This window comes from Camellia sinensis, chromosome 6, assembly GCF_055761805.1.
Source record: "Camellia sinensis isolate YWXY chromosome 6, ASM5576180v1, whole genome shotgun sequence".
Taxonomy (NCBI): domain Eukaryota; kingdom Viridiplantae; phylum Streptophyta; class Magnoliopsida; order Ericales; family Theaceae; genus Camellia; species Camellia sinensis.
The window spans coordinates 73,967,357-73,981,792 of NC_138966.1; the positions used below are offsets into that span (position 1 = coordinate 73,967,357).

General features: G+C 34.9%; 1 pseudogene across 1 annotated transcript; it reads left to right on the plus strand.

Moving 5' to 3' along the window:
• The first annotated feature begins 12,865 nt into the window (after positions 1 to 12,865).
• LOC114290349 (2-carboxy-1,4-naphthoquinone phytyltransferase, chloroplastic-like) lies at positions 12,866 to 14,436 on the plus strand (annotated as a pseudogene). The gene is made up of 7 exons (XR_014333851.1): positions 12,866 to 13,056; positions 13,143 to 13,311; positions 13,397 to 13,487; positions 13,587 to 13,624; positions 13,728 to 13,839; positions 13,976 to 14,041; positions 14,176 to 14,436. The product of XR_014333851.1 is annotated as a 2-carboxy-1,4-naphthoquinone phytyltransferase, chloroplastic-like (transcript).

Below are 14,436 nucleotides of genomic sequence, written 5' to 3' on the forward strand. Positions count from 1 at the left end.
CTTTTTTTTTCCAAAATTTTTGTTACTAATGCCAGAAAAAAAAAAAAAAAGACAAAAATTTCCTTTATTCTTTACTTTTTTTACACGTTTTTTCGTAAAAAGTCAAAAAATATTCCAAGCATACTAATTTTTTTTCAACTCATATTTTAGCCAATAAATTAAAAAGTCACTAAAATAGTCTATTTCCAAAAGTTTATACAAAATGTTTTGCTAAACCGTGAAAATGGTGCCCAAGTCCACCTATGGGCTTGGCCCAAATAACTAACAAGTCAGCCCGTAGGCTAGCCCAACAAATTGAGTTTCGAACCTACTTTTGGACACTTTTTTCTTATTTTTTTTGAACCAACTTCAGCAACTAGGGCCAACGTAATCTAAAAGTCTTATTTTAGTTGGGCCAGCTCGTTGGGTATGGGCTTGGACTGAGTATATGGCTTTTAGTGCATATGGCTTCTTCCAAAAAAAGAGTATTATTATTTTAAAAATAAAAGTTTTGAACTAGCTACCTTGAACAAAAATTATGATCTTCAATGGAAAAAATGGAGCAGTGATGACCATTCCACCTTTCTTTTAGGTGAATGTTATAAAATTTCTAACCCAAAAGTTTGAGTTGTCTAACTCATATTGACGAAAAAGTACAAACAAATAGGGAAAAAAAAAATAAAAATAAAAACACTATAGCTTGATTAGAAATTTCAATTCATTGGTATGGTTGTGAATTGGATTTTTGACCTAGTGGGATGATACACGACATTTTCCACCCACTTTTTTCACTAAAGAGAAAAAAACAGTAATGGTAAATAAATAAGCAATAAAAAATTGCACCTGATGATGTCAATATTACACGGCCTTAATTGACCTTTTCACCTCATAAATAGAACAGTGCTACCTACATACCGACAATTGTTACACAAAAAATATATATATTTAGAATATTTAATTTATGGCTAAGAATTATTTAAGAGGTGTATTTCACCATACAAGAGTTAATCTTAACATATATTATTTATCCGAATATGTTTTTGTGCACATATAAGTATTTGAATAGGAAAAACCACAGCTCTATTTTGTTGAGTTTTCAAAATTTATTTTTGAAAACAGATTACGATTATCAAATCGATTTATTTTTTATTTTTTATTTTTTGTAAATGATATACACGAAGGTCTAATAAAATAATTAGCTTGGATCATCGAAATGAGACTCGCAATAAGTCCCACGGACCCGAACAACACCATCCCGTTCTCTAGTCCATATCATAAACTGAAGGGAAGTCAGGTCCAATTTATTATTATTTGTTAGGTAAATTGCACTAACCTCCCTTGAGGTTGGAAAAAAATATAGTAGTACTACAATTTTAGTATGATTACACTAACCTTTCTTTTAGTAAAGTAAAAGTGCTTAAAACTAATGTAAATAATGTAAAAACAAAAAAGAAATAAAAATATTTTAGTGTAAATGAGAGGACAATATCAAATTTTCATCTGTAAGACTAACAAATTATTGACAAAAATAAGATTAAGTATTATATGAATTAAAACCTTGAGGAAAGTCAATATAATTATGTTAAAACTATAAAGTTTATTATATTTTCTCTACATCTCAGGGAGGTCAGTGCAATTTACCCAAAATTTTTTTGAAAGGAAACACATAAATCTAGTTATTAAATGTATCCAACATATAAGTTGTGATTTTTTTTAGTTTATGTTTGTCTTTAATTTTTTTTAAAAATTTTTTAGTTAAAATATATTACTTTTTAAAGCCTATTTAGAATAGAAGATTCTATTTTATTTTATTTTTAAAATGGGAAAAATATCGGTAACAAACCAACTATTATAGACTTTTTGAATAATGATTTTTTTAAATTGTTATTTTTATTTTAAACATTGTGTAATATAAATGGACATTAAAAGGACAATATTTGACAATTATTACAAAAAGTAATTAAAAACAGTTTAACTTACTAACTAGTACCAAATGAACTGAGACAAAATCACAATGAGTAATATTAAGAATTTCAAATAAATTATCAAATATTCACCCCAATAGAAACCAGCCCATTAGTTATATTGGATTTGCTTGCAAACTTGCATATCATTAATTGCTGGAAAGTGCATGACCTGCAACTTTATTTGGCTAAAATTCAGACCCTTTTGAAGAAAAAAGAAAAATGTTTTCATTTAAGCAACAATAAGATGCAACCAAGTCTACAAATGTGCGTTGGATATGGTTTTCGTTTTCTGTTTTTGAAAATACAAAGAAGACAGAAATTGATGCACAAAATTTTAATTGATGAACTGTTTTTGAAATCTGTTCTTGAAATTATTTTGTTTAAAATATCTTGATTTTGGGATGCACTCACTTCAGCACAAAAATGAAAAACGATAAGTATATTCCAACTTTTCATTATTTTTGTTCATAAAAATATGAAAGACGAAGATAAAAAATTTAAAAGCGATACTAAAATAGACCTTTTAATATGACTTTGTAAGAACCGTACAATTTTAATTTATGATAAATTATATTGAATTATTAAAATTTAAAAAGTTGATAATTAATTCAATAGTTTTAGCATAATTAGACACACTCCCCCCAACAATTATGATCTTAACAAAATTGATGGATTATGTCAAATTACTTTTTACCTTTCTATTCCTTTTATTTTCCCTTGTTTCTTTCTCTATTTTTTTCTCTCTCTAGTAGGGGTGTGTGCGGTGCAATTCGGACGGTTTAAGAGTAAAATTATAAACCGAATAACGAATGAGTAGATCGGTAAATTGCATTTTGGGCGGATTAACGAATTGGAAAATATTCTAACAAATTATCAAGCATTAGCATAATATATAAAATCAATTTACATAATATTTTTCATATATATAACACACTAATTTTACATAATATTATATATATACATGACTACTAGTAATAGTATTAATTTTACATAATATTTTTCATATATAAAAACTATCTCACCAGAAATTAATTACAGTAATAGTATACCACTGTAGTAGAAGGAATTGGTGATCAATAAAGCAGCCCAAGTTACAATCTAAAAAATAAGTTTTGCAAAAATACAAGTTCTATACTTACGTTTCAATGACAATTATCAAAGCCACATGAAATCTAATGACTAAATTTCTAAAGTGATCTGGAAAGGGAGAGGGATGTGACTTCCCTAGAATTGTTTCACCTCATCTTTAATCCATGGCAAAAGTGATAGTGAACTGCTGAGTCCTGGAGTTAGGTTAAGAATCAGGATGCACAAGGCTCCTGAGTCATTCTTTAGAGAAAGAAGGCATGTGATAGAAAAGAGAAGGATCACATTTTTGTAAGATTATAGTGAGCCTTGCATAAATTTTCATTTTTTGTTGTAAATCATTATCCGTTCCACTATATTTCTATATATCTTTAGAATGAGTGGTATTGTTGTAACAGGTTGCCACAACTGAGAGAAGCTAACATATCATCACCTCCCCTAATTCACCCCATGTTTTTGCTTTTAAATAGGTAAATAGTTCAAGACATATGTACTTAAATAGCATTTAAAACCTTTTTTTTTTTTTTGATAAATAAATAGCATTTAAAACATTTGAATTTTAAAATTTCAACAATTTATAATTTTTATTGTCAGAATATTCAAAATATATTAGCAAACCAAAAATCCAATAAATATCAAATTTGATTTAGATAAAAAATTCTTCATATTGTAGGATCATTTTGAATTTTATTTTTAAATGAAAATATCTGCAAAGGATGTCAACTAAAGCTGCATAACCATTTAAAAACAAGGAGAAATCCATCTCATAGATTGAATTTAAAATAGATCATCTAATTGTACTCATGTAGAGAAAACATGGCAGTCATCCAAATGCAAATGGATTTTTTCTTTCCCAATGTTTACTCATCTTAAAAGAACATACTCTTCTAAGATAAAGAAAGGGACCTAAAACACAAAACAATGCAAAGTAAGTTCACCTCTCTTAGTTTTGTAAATCACGACACCAATAAGAGGGCTTAGTGTTGTGATTTACACAACATTGAAATGTAAAGGGGGTTTTGGTTTTTTAATTTCATCATTTTAATAAGGACTTGTTAGCCAAACAAGGTTGGTGTTTGCTTAATGAAAAGGAGAGTTGTGTTCTCAAGTACTTCATGCAAGTACTGTCACCAAAGGGATTTCCATGAATCTTCAAATAAGAGGATGATACAAACCCTTGAGTAAAACTCACCCTTGAAAACCAACTTATAATGAAAGGGTGCCCAAGAAACTTATATTCACAAGGTCAAGACTCTTTTATTCAGAAGTGGGATCATAAATTCCACTACGCTTAGCAGCCAATGTCCATGGCGGTCCCACTCTATCAACATTGAGCTACTTCACTTCCAGCGGGTTCAATCACCTATTATGTAACAACCCTCACCTTACTCTTGTCATACTTGCATACATTCCTGCATGATCCTGCCTTGTTATTTAGTTTTGAAGGTTTTATCTTGCCTTGGTTTGCTATAGTTGCTTGCTTGACTTTGATCTTTGCTTGGTGTGTGTGTGGCCGAGGTCCCCTTGAGCTTAGTTCGCCTTTGAACCCTTGTACTTAGAACTATTTTGAGACCTTGGTCGACCCCATCTTCACCTCGGGCATTTATTGCCGAGATGTTTTGCACTTAGTGAATCTTGTCCTTGGGCAGGAATGGCCTAGGCCGAGATGTGGCACACCCCGGCCAAGGTGTGGTACAGCTTAGTCAAGTGCCGTCCTCCCTAGCCGATGTCTTTGTTACCCTGTTGCCGGATCATTGATTGAGCCGATGTCATTTATTGCCGATGTGTTTTACCGAGCTTGCTGCATACGCTTTGTCAGAGACCTGTCTTATCTATCAATCACCTTTTTTTAGCTGAACCAACCCGTTAACGCCACGTGTCCGAGCTAGTTGTTAAGACAGCCGGCAGACCTTGGAACACATCATTTTCTTGTCTCAAATCTTTGTTTTAGAAAGAGAAGCTGTAGAGAAGTTCTTGAGTGAGAGGAAGTCTTCCAAGTTTGATCTTCGTGGTTTGAACCGTTGGATTCGAGTTTTGAGGTTAGAATCTTGACCTACTTTTGTTGTTGTTGTTGATCATCTAGCTGCATTGCATGATCGAATCTGTTTTGCATGTCATGCATCGTTTTGAAGTTAGTTTTGGAAAGAGAAAATGGTTTTCATGAGTTTTTGAAGAAAGTCTCGTTGATCGAAAAGCTTGGAACGAAAATCATGTTTTTGTGTTTATTCTTGCATAACCTTCTTGTATGGGTACCCAGGTCCATGTTTTGAACTCATGGCATGAAATCTTAGATTTTTGTAACAAGTTATGATCTTGCATTCATCTTTCTCACGATCGTGTTCATCATGTTCTTCATGTTATTCAAAGGGAAACCCAGGTTTTTCCCGACTTTGCTTTTGGTTAAGACTAGCGGGACCACACCTCGGCAAGGATGTGTGGGACCTTGGCAAAGATCTGGATGGTACCCAGTGTGTTTTCATAAGACGAGAGCAGTGTTTGAGCTTCCAGCTTGTTTTGCTTTGTCTTTGACTTGGATCTGGCAAGAATGCCGAGATCATTTGCATGTATATAGAGCTTGCTTTGAGAATGTGACTTGCCATGTGATTGTAGGTCCTTGATACTTGCTTTGAGTCTACACCTGAAGAACTAGGTGAGTGGCACTATTGATAAAGCTATGTTATACTTGTTTTGATAAATCTTGCTTGCTTTGTTTTGACAAAAGTGTTTTGTTAAGCATGAATGAATAGCTCTTGGTTTGATGTGTCAAGTATACTCCTTGTTTTGATGCCATCTTTGAAAAGGATACGGTCCTTTCTTGAAAAGATTTCTATGTTAAATCGGGCTACGGGCCTAAGTAACACAAGTCCCTTGTACTGAAGGACTCTAAACTTTCGCAGTACTAAGTGTAAAAGGATACGGTCCTTTCTTGAAAAGATTTCTATGTTAAATCGGGCTACGGGCCTAAGTAACACAAGTCCCTTGTACTGAAGGACTCTAAACTTTCGCAGTACTAAGTGTAAAAGGATACGGTCCTTTCTTGAAAAGATTTCTATGTTAAATCGGGCTACGGGCCTAAGTAACACAAGTCCCTTGTACTGAAGGACTCTAAACTTTCGCAGTACTAAGTGTAAAAGGATACGGTCCTTTCTTGAAAAGATTTCTATGTTAAATCGGGCTACGGGCCTAAGTAACACAAGTCCCTTGTGCTGGAGGACTATAAACTTTTGCAGTACCTTTGACTAAACGATTACGGATCGTACAGCCCTTGATATTTGAATGATGAATACGGTTCATCCCTTGCTTCGCCGATGTTGTAATATTTGAATGATGAATACGGTTCATCCCTTGCTTCGCCGATGTTGTAATATTCGAATGATGAATACGGTTCATCCCTTGTTTTGCCAATGTCAGTAAACATCTTTGGACACTTGTAATATTTGATTGATGAGTACGGTTCATCCCTCGTCTTGCTAAAGTTTGATGTGTTTCGTTTTGAAGGACCTCGGCTATATTCATGCAAAACCTTTATTATTAGTACCATTCGCTGAGTGTTTGTACTCACCCTCCTATATATATGTAGGTGATGAGCAGGACGGCGGCGACGCCTAGATCGTTTTGGATGCTTGTTTTGGATTCGTGCTTATGTCGGCTTTGCTTTTGTATTTACGTCGGCGATGCCCTTCATTGCATGTCGGCAAATCTTGAAAATCATGCTTCTTGGCTTGTATTTTATTGTATTTCGTATATGTCGGCTCGAGAAGCCTTTTGATCAAGATGTAACATGTGTTTTGCTTGGCTGTATTCAAGTTGTAAGATGTATGACATTTCATTTGACCTATGCACTGCTCTTATGGACGACTTGTATTTTGATTTACTTCTTCCGCATATGTGAGCCCCGTTCATTATTTCTCTGATTGTATTAAGTTTTTGGAAGTTGGCCTTCGGTAATTACGGATTACTGGCCATCACGGCACCAAACTACTAGGGGCGGTTTGGGGTCGTGACATATTAGCATTCAACAACTCAAAATAGATATGTTAATCCAACCTATAAGTCGCCTCCTACGTGGCTCAAACAGCAAAGCCACACCCATCCAATCTCATACTCGTATAAGTGCATTTGATCCCATACTCGACATGGTGGCTGGCTCTAATACCAAATGATGTGAACACCTTGGGTAGAATATAACTAATCATTGAAAGGGTGCCTAAGAGGCTTATATTTACAAGGTCAAGCCTTTTTTTTGGCTATGTCTTTGCATAGGAGAAGCATATCTGTGAGGCGGTGATGCTACCGGGGAGGGGGAGGGGGAGATAGCTGCGGAAAAGGACTATGGTGGCAAGTTTGTGATGCTCAAAAGAGTCTAGTTCGACAGGATACTGAGATTCATGGCATCAATAAGGCTATAATCCGACAACACACAATGAGTGCATCAGTGGTACAAGATTTGCTTACTTAATCAAGAACGGAATTATTTCCCACAACGGGTTTGTTTGCGAACTCGGACTATGTATCTACCAGAGGTTTTCCAGATTGGAGGAAATTTCTTTCGTCTTTAGATGGGGAGTTAAAGGTTAATCTAAGCATTTAATGAAAGCCCATTTTCAAGATTGCAATCTAGCTATCCATGAATCATAGGTACTTCGAAAAAATAGTCATGACCGTACCCATTGGCGAGCACAGAAGCTTGTTTTTTCTCCTTTATGCCTCGAGAGTGGGTATTTGGTTAAGAACAGAGTCGCTATCTATGTTCTATAATATAGATGACCAATCTGACTTAGAGGGCTGACTTCTGAGGATGGGTATGCTTATTTCAGCCTTTTTATTTGTCTTACAAGCTTCTCATACAGATTCTAACTTCTTGTATTGATCTCTTCTATGATCTAATAAATGATGCTTTTTATTAACAACAATTGGAAAATAATTTGAAATGCACAGATGTCAGCACTACTTTGGTTGCAATATATCAGAACAATGAAGCACAACTACACTACTTGATCATAAAAGCACAGCAGCACGTTCAGGACTCAATCACTCAAAACAACACAATTGCATGCCACATGATTGTTGCTAAGACAAGAAAAATCAAGGTTCAATGTGATGAAAATTCATCGCAATTTATGAGAAAAGGTTTATATGCACAAAAGCAAACCTGGTTACCGACAATCTCCCTGGAATATATCTTAAAAAATCACATGGATGCCATAATACGAAATATTGCGAAAATTGCTCAAAAAATATTATAAAGACACATACCAGGAACAGTTTGTCAAGAAGTACCCTTCACTATCATTACGTGGCATTGTGCATCATACCTTTGCAACTCCACCTCCTCGGAGAGAGACGCGATCTGATGAAAATGAGTGAGGAGTGGTTCTAGAACTCCCTAGAAGTTACCAGAGATCGACCCGGAAATGGCCCAAACTAATTACTGTAGTTTCTTCTAGATTATTCTACCAAAAAGTTTCTTCAGTTACTCAACCATGCGTCTAATTCAACCAAGTATCGTACACAATGGCTGTATATATATGTTACTGAACCACCCCTTATTTCAATTCTACGTAAAATGTGTTTGGATTTTGATTTTGTAAAGTCCATTTATAAATTAGGCAAAACAGAAAGGGAGTTTTTTTCAACAATACCTTATATTTTATTCACAACTTCTTTTTTACTTTCCCCTCACAAATTCTTACATTGAGAAAGGAGGGGGGGGGGGGAATTAAATGACTTTATTAAGCAAAATCAAATATTTGTGTAGATAAGTAGCCAACAGACTGTAGCCCTTCCGTTGGAATAAAATTTACTAACCTACTAACATTTTATTGTATAAAAAAAGAAAAGAAAAGAAGCAGCTGATGAGCCGAGGCGAGATTGTGGTACGACTTCTTTTAACTACAGTTTGCTGACTCCTCTTTCTCATGTCATCTTTTAAAATTAGACAAATATCATCTTCCCATGGATCATGAACCAGATTTTGAGCAATTCTACTGAGTTGGAAATTGTGTAGTTACAAAAACTTTGATTAAAATTTGATTTAGTCTAAATTGATTAGATTAAATTAATTAGAACTAAGTGTAATTAGTTAATCTTAAGCCTTGATTAACACCCTAATCTAATCCTCAAGTATATATATATATATATGTTTTAATTAAGGGCTTGAAGCCCTTAATCATAAATTGAGTTCAAAAATTCTGAGATAGAGAGCTTTAGAGAGAGAGAGAGAGAGAGAGAGAGAGAGCTCAATTTGTAGAGAGAGAAGAGCTTGAACCTGAAGAATTTGCTAAGAGGCTTGTGAATTTGTGTTGTAGAAGCTCAAGAACTTGCTAAATTGAGTTCAATTGAAGACCTTAGGTAAGCTTTTGAACTCCAATTTATGAGTGTAAGTTATTTAATGTGTGAATGTAAGAATTAAGCTTGAGATAATGAATTTAGAGTCAATTCATGCATGCATGCGTAGTTTTGTTGAATTTCATCATTTATGGGCATGATTTTAACTTCCATGTTGAATTTAGAAGATGAATTGTACATGCATACATGGTTCACAAAGTTTTGAAAGTGAATTGCTTGATTTGGAAGCTTTGGAAAAGAGTGTGGAAATAATTGATGCTTGTATGGGCGTTTTGGTTTTAATCCATACTTTGAACATGTGTTTGAAGCTCAACTCAGTTCTGGAATTTCCAGAATTTTGCCTCACCGCTCGAGCAAACAATCTGTTACTCGAGCACATATTGCATGCATCCAGTATTTTTGCAGACAATTATAGTTGGCTTAAGTGACTAAGTCACCACTCGAACGACCGCCTTTTATTTTGCACCTTGGCTCGAGCGAACATCAAGCCTAGATTCAGACCATCTAGTACTTTTCCAGACCAAGTGGTCTGCTCGAGTGACCAATGCTGTGTGCGAGCAAAGTGTTCTGTTTCATCAAATTTTGAAGAGATATATTCTAATCAAATGTGCATTTTCATTCCTTTATGAGCATTCTTAGGCATGACTTGAACATCCTAAATGAATTAAAGGGTTAGAATGAAGCCTAAGAGAATTGAATAAGTTAAAGAACAATCCAGTTAAACAATGTAATTCAACGTGTGAATGTTGATGTATTGTGTAGGATCATTCGCAAGGACAAGTCAACAACTGAATCACTGTGAGTAATATCATAGTAAAGATGTTTTCTTACTTACTTTATTTTCTGAATGTCCTTATGTCGTAAGCTTTCCTGAAACTGTGATTTTGCAAGTGTAAATGAGTTTCTATTTGTCTGATCAATATGATATCTGTAAATGTGATTGATGTGTCATGAAAGTATATGATGGACCTAAGGGTGTTCTATATATTTGAATTGGACCCAAGGTTGTTCTGAACATCTAATGAGTTTGATTATCTATTATGAATAGATCGAATGGTCATTATACAACTGTAAATGATTGGACCCGAGGTCGTTCTGTTATGATATGATCAATTCCATTCTATACTACTATTATACATTGGACCTGAGGTCATTCTGCTTTCTGTTGGACCCGAGGTCGTTCTGTTACGTATTGCTCATGATATAGAAATACTTATGTCAATTACTAGATCTCATTCACATACCCCTTTACTCTGATATTATTAACTAGGCTTTCGCTTACTCTATATTTATATGTATGTAAGTAACGGGATGTCCAGCCCCATCCTTAGTGAACCTATGAAGAATACCGAGTTTTGTGATGTCTGTTATGAGCACCTCACGAACGAGGATTTTGTTTCTTTTGTCTTTTTAATTTTCTGTTTCCTTTTGTCAATCAAGCTCGACTGCTTCTATATATAAGTTTGGTGTTTGTATGTTAATGACAATGATGTATGGAAGATCTTGGATATATGAAATTTTATTATGCTTGTATGAGTGTGAGTTATTAATATATAAGAAGTTTATGTTCATGCTATTTATGCACAAGCTCATTGGACAAAATTTATTGTTTGCTTCCGCTTCAGGCCCCCTTATATATGTTTGTATTCTGTTTGAGGCCGTAGGTAATCTCATAATTGCTGGCCGATTATGATCCAAACCTCTAGGGATAGGTTCGGGTCATGACATAGAGTCTCATATATATCCGAACAGAGAGCCTGAAACTATCTAGGATTACTGTCCTCTATCCGAATATCTCGAACTCCGATATGATTGCACCATATCTCGACAACTTGGTCCATCCATATGGCACCTCGGCTAACGACCTTAGCCACATGAACAACCATAAAAATATGTTCTCACACATCTATTTGTAGTTTTAGTTGCCTTTTAAAGCGTGGAAAAGAGAGTTGCAAAACCCAAATTGCATAAAACAATGGTATTTGGCCTAATAGTTGTGTAGTAAACTTTTCATTATTTTTGTTTCTAAGAAGTTCGAAAAATAAGAACAAAATGATTAATAAAACATGCATACAAAACTCAAATTGCATGCAAAAAGGGCATTTGGCCTAATAGTTATGTATCTATAGAAAGGAGTTTGAATTTTTTGTGGTACTTATTCCTTCCACACTATAAAGGTTGTGTGTGACCAGTAACAATTGAAGGGGAAAAAAAAAATGCATACCTAAAATTTGAAGGCTAGAAGATTGGCTTGAAGCTTCAACCTCGTGGTCCATGCGCTCTAATCATCTGACCTACTCTAGCTTACCAATTATGCTCGTCAATTCATGAATTTGAGGTATAACATTTTGCTTTTTCTTTCATTTTCCCCTTTCTTCCTCATTTTCAAAGATATTCACCAAACCCTCCTTAATTATGACTCATTGTTTAGTTGCCCCTAATGTTTAAAATTCAACAATTAACTCCCTTCAACTTTTAACATGTGACAATAAATCTCTTTCGGTAGTAATCTGTTATGTAGTTTTTTGTTTACTGGAATGGATTGAAATGAACACTACAGGAAATGTGTGATTTAATGGTGCTTTTTTAACGGCGTTTTTTTAAATGCCACATTTTCTAATATTTAACGACGTTTTATAAACGTCACAATTTAATTTAATAAAATGGTACTGTTTAACCTGTTTAAAAACGCCTTCGAATGTATCCCACATTTTAATTTAATAAAACGGTACCGTTTAACCCGTTTGGAAACACCTTCGAATGTATCCCACTCTCGCGCGCTTTCTCTCCCTCTTCAAACCCTCATTCTAATCTGAGAAACCCTTCTTCTCACTTTCACTCACTCAAATCTGAGAAGCACCAGTGTATGAATCTCGCTTGCTCGCTCTCTCTAAACCGTTAAAGTGATTTCGATATCGAAGTTCGGTGATCCAATCTTAGAGTGATTTCGATTTTGTAGAGCAAAATAGATTTCGTAGAGCAGAATCGATTTCAATATCAATTTGGAAGATACGATTCAACCTTCTTTAGCTCAGTGATTTCAATTTCGAAGTTCTCTCTCTCTCTCTCTCTCTCTCGATTTCGAAGCTCCACCACCACCACCACCACCATCTGCATCATCTACTAAGGTGAGCACTACTGTCTACAATCTCGATTTTGACGTCAAAGTTCTCTCTCTTTCTCTCAAAATCTTTATTCCGCTGATTCTTTTCCTAGGGTTTACAGTCTTGAATCTCCTCCTATAGGGTTTGGATGTGAGGTCAGATTGTGTGTCATATCATCATTTCTATCGCAACTTTACTTTTTGTTGTGCTTAAATATCTCTATTGTTTAAATGTTGTTTTGATTCCATTTCAGTCCCTTTGTTTGCGATTTGATATGTTAGCAGTGGCTTAATGCATTTCAGAGGTGCAAGTTAATAAAGTTTAAGGCTGATTTGCATCTGTTATTTGTCAAACAAATGGAACCTCCTCTTATCTGGAGATATGGAATTTTGGCGGCATAGATGTCAGTGCATTTCCTCCAAGAATTCTACTTATGAAGAGGAAAAGGAAGAGGACATTTCTAGAGCAATCTTGATATGGGGAGCAATCAAATTACCAATTTACTCTGTTGCCTTGGTTCCTCTCACTGTGAGTTGTTTTTTAACTCTTCGATCTTTTGAGAATTTTTCAAAGTTATTTTCGTAATTTTGAGAGAAATCCAACATCAAGCTTGAAATGGTCATTTGTGCAACAAGTGCTTTACAAGGGGGCACAACAGTCATTTCACCTATATGGCATATAAAAAAAAAAAATTCACCTATTTGAAACTGTGTTCATTCCAGTGCCCGCCATTTCGATTAAGTTATCAAGGATTTGGAGAGCCTCTGAGCTTTGCAGCGTTTGGTCCATTTGCTACAACCTTTTTACTTGCTACAGAGCAACACAAGGTTGTAGCTAATATTGATTTCTTGATAATCTTGGATTTCACTTCTCATGCCTTATATGACTATTGATTTTGGATGATTAATACAGTGAACTTCCCATAACTGGCACAATCATTTCCGCATTGCTCCTAGTTGGCATCACAACAACTCTAATCCTCTTTTGTAGTCACTTTCATCAGGTAAAATTTTCTTCTCTTGTTTTCTCTCCCCTTGATATTTCCACATCTCTCTATTCAGGGTATCCATGTATCAGGTAACATGAATGGTGTGCAACTCAGGTAAACGGAGATAGAGCTGTCGGAAAAATGTCCCCTCTGATAAGTACCCTAACATTAGAACTTCAAAATTCAAGGAAAATTGAACAATCGATTCACGTGTATTTATTTATTTATTTATTTTGGGTTTGATATCTTTGTTCAGGTTAGGCTTGGCACGGAAACAGGGTCAAAGGTGGTGAAAGTGGCTATATTCACACTTTATTTGCTTTTGCTTGTTCTTGGTCTTTGCAGAGCCCTCCCTCTTACTTGCATTGTAAGTTCATTGATTTTAGAGCGTTCTTTAATGCGAAGAATGCTTAATTTAGGTGTCACATGATCTTTAGTGCCATTTGGAGTGCATCATACTTACCCGTCCCACTATTCTAAATCTAATCATAGCTTTGTTTCAGTTTCTTTGTGCCCTAACCTTGCCCATTGGAAAACTAGTCGTCAACTACGTTGAGCAGAACCACAAGGTGAGTAGTAACATTTTAAGCTTCAATTTTACTGTAGAATTACAGATCGGATGGTTATGAACCCTAGTTGTTACTCTTTTTATAGCTGAATTGGATTAGTTCTCTATTGTGGTATTGAGATTTCATTCTTATAGGACAAAATGAAGATCTTCATGGCAAAGTATTACTGTGTGAGATTGCATGCTTTATTCGGTGTTGCTTTGGCAGCTGGACTGGTAGCAGCCAGAACCATCGCTGGAAAATATGTTGACATGATGGTTTTTCTCTGATTTTCCACTCCATAGATTTCAAAATTTTCCTGGTGAGCATACATTTTTGAATTCTTGCTATTATGAGTATTCTGTGAAAGCAATTTTGGCTATACATCAAACACACATGTTCAAGTTAAATTGTGT